General features: G+C 45.4%; 1 protein-coding gene across 3 annotated transcripts in view; it reads right to left on the reverse strand.

Annotated features, from left to right (window-relative positions):
* LOC143281283 (FMRFamide-activated amiloride-sensitive sodium channel-like) overlaps window positions 1–7,500 on the reverse strand; it is a 158,862-nt gene that overhangs the window by 96,842 nt on the left and 54,520 nt on the right. The gene's annotated exons all lie outside the window — the stretch shown is intronic.

Raw genomic sequence — 7,500 nt, forward strand, 5'->3', positions numbered from 1 at the left:
GTTATTTTTCTTTCCTTTCATGTGTTTGCCCCCCTTACATTTTGTCACAGTTTCAGTTTCAGTAGCTCAAGGAGGCGTCACTGCGTTCGGACAAATCCATATACGCTACACCACATCTGCCAAGCAGATGCCTGACCAGCAGCGTAACCCAACGCGCTTTTGTCACAATGGTTCATCAGTCCTTTCTTCGTTTCATCGCTTTTTTAGTTTTCATAAACATACAGTGCTTGCACTTGTATACAGCTTTATGTATTGCTTTTGCTTGCGGCATGCAAGATTCGCATCTCTCTCTCTCTCTCTCTCTCTCTCTCTCTCTCTCTCTCTCTCACCCCCTCTCTCTCCTTTTTTCCCGCCTCCTCTCTCTCATCCTCACCCCCCACCCCACCCCACCCCCCCTCTCTCTCACTCATCGACAGTTTTCAATAAATGGACATGGCTGATCATTTACATTTACTAACACTATGACTGTCCCCCTCTTTCAGGTTAGATTTGCTGCTGATCCATTTTTTATTTGTATTTCTTTTTTTATCACAACAGATTTCTCTGTGTGAAATTCGGGCTGCTCTCCCCAGGGAGAGTGCGTCGCTACACTACAGCGCCACCCATTATTTTTTGTATTTTTTTCCTGCGTGCAGTTTTATTTGTTTTCTCTTTCTTCGTATGAGGTGATCGATGGTATGGTGGCCTTGGACCCGATAAAAAAAAAAACAACATCAACCAAAAACAAACAAGAACCATTACAAAATAGACTTATATACTGCCTATCATCTCCAAATCAATGATGCACATTTTGTTCTTCAGAATAGAGCAGAGTTGAGTCCTCCCAAATACTGAACAAACATGTCATTGAATTTGAGGCCTTGCAGAGATCAATGATTTTGACTTTTTTGCATTCATTATCAGTTGTTTCGCTTACCATATCAACGACTTCTCTAACGAAGTCCATAAAGTAATTTTCTGTAACTGTACTTAAATATCTATTTCAAAATTCCCTCCCCCATCACCCCCCCCCCCCTCATCCCAATAATAATATATCCGGTTTTCCCTCAATTCACCATTCATTCCTCCCCCCCCCCCCTCCGCCGTCTCCTTAACGATAACACTCAAATGTAAAATTCTATACTCTAACAAAATGTCTACAAATCACCAGTATGCGTTACGGGACATTAAACAAAATTCCTCCTCCTCATAAGAGAGAGAAATTGAGTATTTGTGACCACAATGACAAAGCTGGAGGCAGTCAGTTTATGCATTTGTGCGTGCGTGCATCCATGCGTGCGTGCGTGCGTGTGTACGGGAGAGTAAACAATGTTATTACACCTAAATGTGTAATTAACAACCCCAAAACAGTCAGCAAGCAACATCGCATGATGTTGAGCGATGTTCTTAACCCCCGCTACATTCGGGTCAGCGCACGGCAAGAGTTTTTGTCACGCAAACTGGACGCGGGAGTGGCTGTGTGCTGCCCTCACCCTGCAGAATGCAGCAAACTCAGTTGGCTCTCAGTTTTATTCTTGGCTACTTGCGCGCACGCGAACGCCCGCCCGCCCGCCCGCACACACACACACACACACACAAACACACACATACACACACACAAAATTTCCCACTCATCGAATACCCCGAAATTAAATGGCTATTTGGTTGTCAGTGTCGGGATGTGTTGACGAAAATGCAAGAAACAGAAGTTTGTTCACATGCCGAATTGTCAATCCGAGGGAGTCAGGAGTAAAACACACACACACACACACACACACACACACACACACACACACACACACACACACACACACAGACACAGAGGCTGACTGACAATCCAAATCAAAACCAGACAGAGCAGGAGAGAAGTGAGGTGTGAAATGTACCCGATATTATTACACGGTAAGGAGAAGGAAAAAAAACAAACTCCTGACTGAGGAAAAGATAGGTTTGAGGTGATCTGCCATTGTTCACGGCTCATCGATTCGCCCCATTAACCTAGTTTTATTTTTATCACCCCCCCCCCCCCCCCCCCCCCCCGCGCCCCCTCCCCAACCCGGCACGGTGCCACAGTGTGAAGTACACCTGGAAGTATACCTGTAAGTAAGTATACCTGGGCGTGCCAGTGGTGCTTAACCGAGCGTTTCAAAACAGATAAAAACTCACACGCAAGCAGCATTTCATGCGGCCTTTATTTCTCTCTCTCTCTCTCTCTCTCTCTCTCCCTCTCTCTCCTCTCCCTCTCTCTTTCTCTCTTTTTCCTCTCTCTCCCCCTCTATCTCTCATCTCCCTCTCTCTCTCTCTCTCTCCTCTCCCTCTCTTTCTCTCACTTCTTCTCTTTCCTCTCTCTCTCTCTCTCTCTCTCTCTCTCTCCTCTCCCTCTCTCTTTCTTCTCTCTCTCTCCTTTCTCCTCCCCCCCTCTCTCTGTCCCCTCTCTCTCTCTCTCTGAGGATATCCAAAAGTAAAGTTTATTTTCTTATGTTAAGCTGGTGAGGTAGATAACTGATTTACTGAACTATATCACTGACAGAATGGATGGTCGAGTTTGATTGTATTATCTAGCTTTTTAATGTATTGTGAGGGTGTGATATTTAGAGATTTTTGTTTGTTTGTTTGTTGGTAAAACGCTAATAAGCAAGAGTGTTGTTTTGCACTTGAGGGGATATAAGAATTAACCCGCGTCACCCCCTTTGTCAATAGACCCTTGAAGGTAATGACAATGAAATGTCAAAGCATCAAAGCGTCTCTCTCTCTCTCCTTTTCCGTCGTATTATTCTCTTAATCTGCATCTCCTTCCTCATCCCCATTTCATCACCATCACCTCATCTACTACCCTCTCCTTCCTTCATCGTCCCAATTATCGGCACTCCCCCCCCCCCCCCACTCCCATCCACCCCCTCGCCCCCCCTCTCTCTCTCTCTTTACCCTCGCCTTCTTTCTTTCCTATTTCCTCCTGTGCTTCCCCCATCTTCACCTTTATGATCATAAGCCTCTACATCATCATTATCATCATCTTCTTCATCCATTTTTTCTCCCACTCTTATCTTTCCCCTCTTTTAGCCCCCCTCGCCCCCCCCACCCCCCAAGCCCCCTCGCCCCACCCCCCACCTCCTCGCCCCACCCCACTCTTTTTTTCCCCTTATCAGCACCATACTGTGTATCTGTCCATCAAAGAATCCACCTGGAGAAAAGGTCTCAAAAGGAAGTGTGACCTATCAGGAAAGGTAAGATTGTAGAGACTGCTGTCATAAACCGATATTCAACAGGGCGGGTGGAAACAGTATATATATATATATATATATCCGGCCCAACACTCGGCTTATATCACAGACTGACATAAGTTTTACTTTTGGGCCAACAGCAAAGTGAGAGCTGTATTATCAATGGTTTCTCCAGTCAATGGGAGATCATTTGCAGCTTAGTCTTTTGTGAAGGACTGTGGCTCTCAAACTAGGAGGCGAAATTGCACTGGCCCTTAGTGCTGCAGCCTTGTGGGCTAGTTGGCCTTTGGGAACCATCCCAACGCCGACTATCCTAAAACCCTCTTTGAGGCCGAGAGAGAGGGGATGTACTTGGGCAAGACACTCTCCACTATAATCAAATTCTAGTCCAAATAGTCGGAACAGCAGTTGCCTCCTCTGCTGTTCTGATGGTCAGAGAGAGAGAGAGAGAGAGAGAGAGAGAGAGAGAAAGAGAGAGGAGAGAGAGATAGGTCAAGCCAGTGTTGAAGCAAACATTTCCCACCCGTCTTCTCTCATTCTCCCCGTCTCTTCCACACACTGACACACTTTCTGTCTGTCTGTCTGTCTGTCTCTCTCCACTTCTTTTTTCTTTTCAAAGAGCATTTTGAAATGCTGCGATTAACTCTTCGAGCAGTTTCAGTTTCAGTAGCTCATGGAGGCGTCACTGCGTTCGGACAAATCCATATACGCTTCGAGCAGCGGGGAAACATTACAGAGCAGCAGTGTTGATTCAAGAGCTAGTGAGCAAAGACAATTACAATATCTTCCAGAACAAAAACAAGTTTCAGCGAAACAATACTGGAAGAGACGAATGGAGAGAGAGAGAGAAGGAGAAAAAGAGAGACAGAGACAGAGAGAGAGACAGAGATGGGTGAGAGAGTTTCATTTTCCTAAGCACTGTAAATCCACAAACGATGTTCAAACTATCCAATATATCTCACTGCAAGTTAAATAAATTAACAGATAAAGAAAGAAAGAAAGAAAGAAATTACAACAACAACAAATTTCTACGAGCGCTGACAAAGAGTCCAGCTCAAATGCTATTGATTCTTCACACAGAAAGAAACGAAGAAAGCAAGAAAAAGGAACGAAAGAATGAACCAATGAATGGAACAAATAAAGAGAAACACAGAAAGGAATCGGTACAATACGAATAAATGGACGAACAAAAGAGAGAAAGAAAGAAAGGAGCAAACAAACAAAAACAAAAACAAAAAGTTAAAACCTGTCACGCTTCCATAAGCAGTCCAAACAATGGACAATTTAGGCTACAAAAAGCTTTCGTTAAACAACAACAGACACTGGTGAACAAGATTTTTTTTTTTTTTAAACCGAAATAAATGCTCCACTTAATGCCGACGTTTTCCAACAACAGCACTTTGAAAGGTTGTAAACATTACAGACCCATGTTCTAACTGTAATAAAACAGGCTGTAATCATGACAGACTCAGCAGCTGGCCCTCAGAAGATAGAAAATAAATAGAAATAAAAATCACCACCTTAATGGTCCTACTAGACTTCCCCAAAGCAGTCTCTCTGTATCGCGTTTGTCAAAGTTGGACTGCTTCTGCTGGCGACCTATGAATGACTGAATGAACTTGATTTGAAAAGGGCGCGTGAATGTATCTGGTGTGTGTGTGTGTGTGTGTGTGTGTGTGTGTGTGTGTGTGTGTGTGTGTGTGTGTGTGTGTGTGTGTGTGTGTGTGTGTGTGTGTGTGTGGCCGCGCGCGCGCGTGTGTGCATGCGTGTGTGCGTGCGTGCATGCGTGTTCGTTCTTTAGTTTAGCGTCTTTTCACTATCAGTGATATTAGACGTTAAAAAAACGGGGATGGGGGGTGGGGGGAGGAGGGGGGGGGGGCAGGGAAGAGGAAAACAGAAAAAAGGGAAACTAGAAAACTACCGTAAAATGTATAACTAACATGCAATTACATTTATCAGTAACAATTCAATAATAATAATGATAATAATCAGAAACCATTAACACAATTCTGAAGTGCATTAAAATAGGGCTATGAACTAATGCCTGTGAAAGTTCGACCATACGAACCTCGTCAGAAATAACTTTACAAAAATCATCTGCAGAATTATTATTCTCTTTGAAATACTTGGGTAAGTATTGGGCAAGTGCATGCGATGTGTGTGTGTGTGTGTGTGTGTGTGTGTGTGTGTGTGTGTGTGTGTGTGTGTGTGTGTGTGTGTGTGTGTTTGTGTGTATGTGTGTGTGTGTGTGTGTGTGTGTGTGTGTGTGTGTGTGTGTGTGTGTGTGTGTGTGTGTGTGTGTGTATGTGTGTGTGTGTGTGTGTGTGTGTGTGTGTGTGTGTGTGTGTGTGTGTGTGTGTGTGTGTTTGAGCATTAAAAAAACAATCACCACCAAAAAACAACTTCAACCTCAGCACTGCTTCTTCAGGAATGTGGTTAAAAGAAGATCCCTACCATGTCTCCTTGTGGGAAGCGTTCTCAAGCAGTCTCAAGCGGATAATTAAATTACTTAATCACTGACGTCTTTTTTCAAGGACCTGGGGAGTAGTGTGTGTGTGTGTGTGTGTGGTGGGTGACGGGAGGGGGGCGTACCGTGGGGGGGGGGGGAGGGTATGGGGTGGCGGTGAGGGGGGTAGAGGCTTTCATTATGTCACGAAGAGTTTTCTACAATCATGTTATCGCCAACTCTTGAACGAAATGCAGCATAATAATGTCCGTAAAAAATGTAAAACAAACAAACAAACAAACAAACAAAAACACGTTTCAGTCTTGAAAGGCTTGTTTGAAGTAAACAGGCGAGCTGTGTAGTAAAACAAACGCAGGGAAACTGCCCTCTTCTCACTGTGACAATACAATTTATATTAATAAAAAAAACAACAACAAATTTTAAGATGTTTGAAACAAAAGCTCGGGTTGCGTGCGTGCGGAATATGTGGGCGGGGTTGCAAGAGAGAGAGAGAGAGAGAGAGAGAGAGAGGGGGGGGGGGCAGAGACAGAGAGACAGACAGACAGACAGACTTACACATACATACAGAGCGAGCAATCTAACAGACCGACAGACCGAGCATGCAGCTTGTTTTCAACACAAACACACACGAGACACCCACACGCGGGGCCATCATGTCTGCAGCGATCCTGCAGAGAGAGAGAGCCACCCTCAGTGGTGATGTATCGGGGGGAGGCACGGGATGACATGCCCACACACAGCTGGCCCCCATCAACAGGAAAACACCCACCCCCGTCACGTCGTGCCAACATCGATACCCGACTTGGAGAGAGGGAGGGAGGGAGGGAGAGAGAGAGGGAGGGAGAGAGGTGGGGAGAGAGAGAGAGAGATGGGGGAAAGAGAGAGAGAGAGATGGGGGAAAGAGAGAGAGATGAGGGAGAGATAGAGATGGGGAAAAAGATAGATGGTGAAAGAGAGAGAGATGGGGTAAAGACAGAGAGTGTGAGGGAGAGAGATGGGGAAAGAGAGAGAGAGATGAGGGAGAGATAGAGATGGGGAAAAAGAGATAGATGGTGAAAGAGAGAGAGATGGGGAAAGAGAGAGAGATGGGGTAGAGACAGAGTGTGAGGGAGAGAGATGGGGAAAAGAGAGAGAGATGAGGGAGAGATAGAGATGGGGAAAAAGAGATAGATGGTGAAAGAGAGAGAGATGGGGAAAGAGAGAGAGAGAGATGGGGTAGAGACAGAGTGTGAGGGAGAGAGATGGGGAAAGAGAGAGAGAGATGGGGGAGAGACAGAGAGATGGGAAAAAGAGAGAGATGGGGAAAGAGAGAGAAAGATGGGTAGAGACAGAGAGTGTGAGGGAGAGAGATGGGGGAAAGAGAGAGAGAGAGAGAGGTGGGGGAGAGAGAGATGGGGGAAAAGAGGGAGAGAGAGATGGGGAGAGAGAGGGAGATGGTGAAAGAGAGAGATGAGGGAGAGATAGAGTGAGAGAGAGATGAGGGAGAGATAGAGAGAGATGAGGAAGAGAGAGGGAGAGAGATGAGGGAGAGAGAGGGAGAGAGAGAGATGAGGGAGAGATAGAGTGAGAGAGATGAGTGAGAGAGAGTGAGAGAGGGAGAGAGAGATGGGGAAAAGAGAGAGACGGGGAAAGAGAGACAGATGGGGGAAAGAGAGACAGATGGGGGAAAGAGAGACAGATGGGGGAAAGAGAGACAGATGGGGGAAAGAGAGACAGATGGGGGGATGCATATATATATATATATATATATATATATATATATATATATATGGGGGAGAGAGAGAGAGATGGGGAAATAGAGAGAGAGAGAGAGATGGAGATAGAGAGGTTCAA

Source organism: Babylonia areolata, chromosome 4, assembly GCF_041734735.1.
Source record: "Babylonia areolata isolate BAREFJ2019XMU chromosome 4, ASM4173473v1, whole genome shotgun sequence".
Taxonomy (NCBI): Eukaryota; Metazoa; Mollusca; class Gastropoda; order Neogastropoda; family Buccinidae; genus Babylonia; species Babylonia areolata.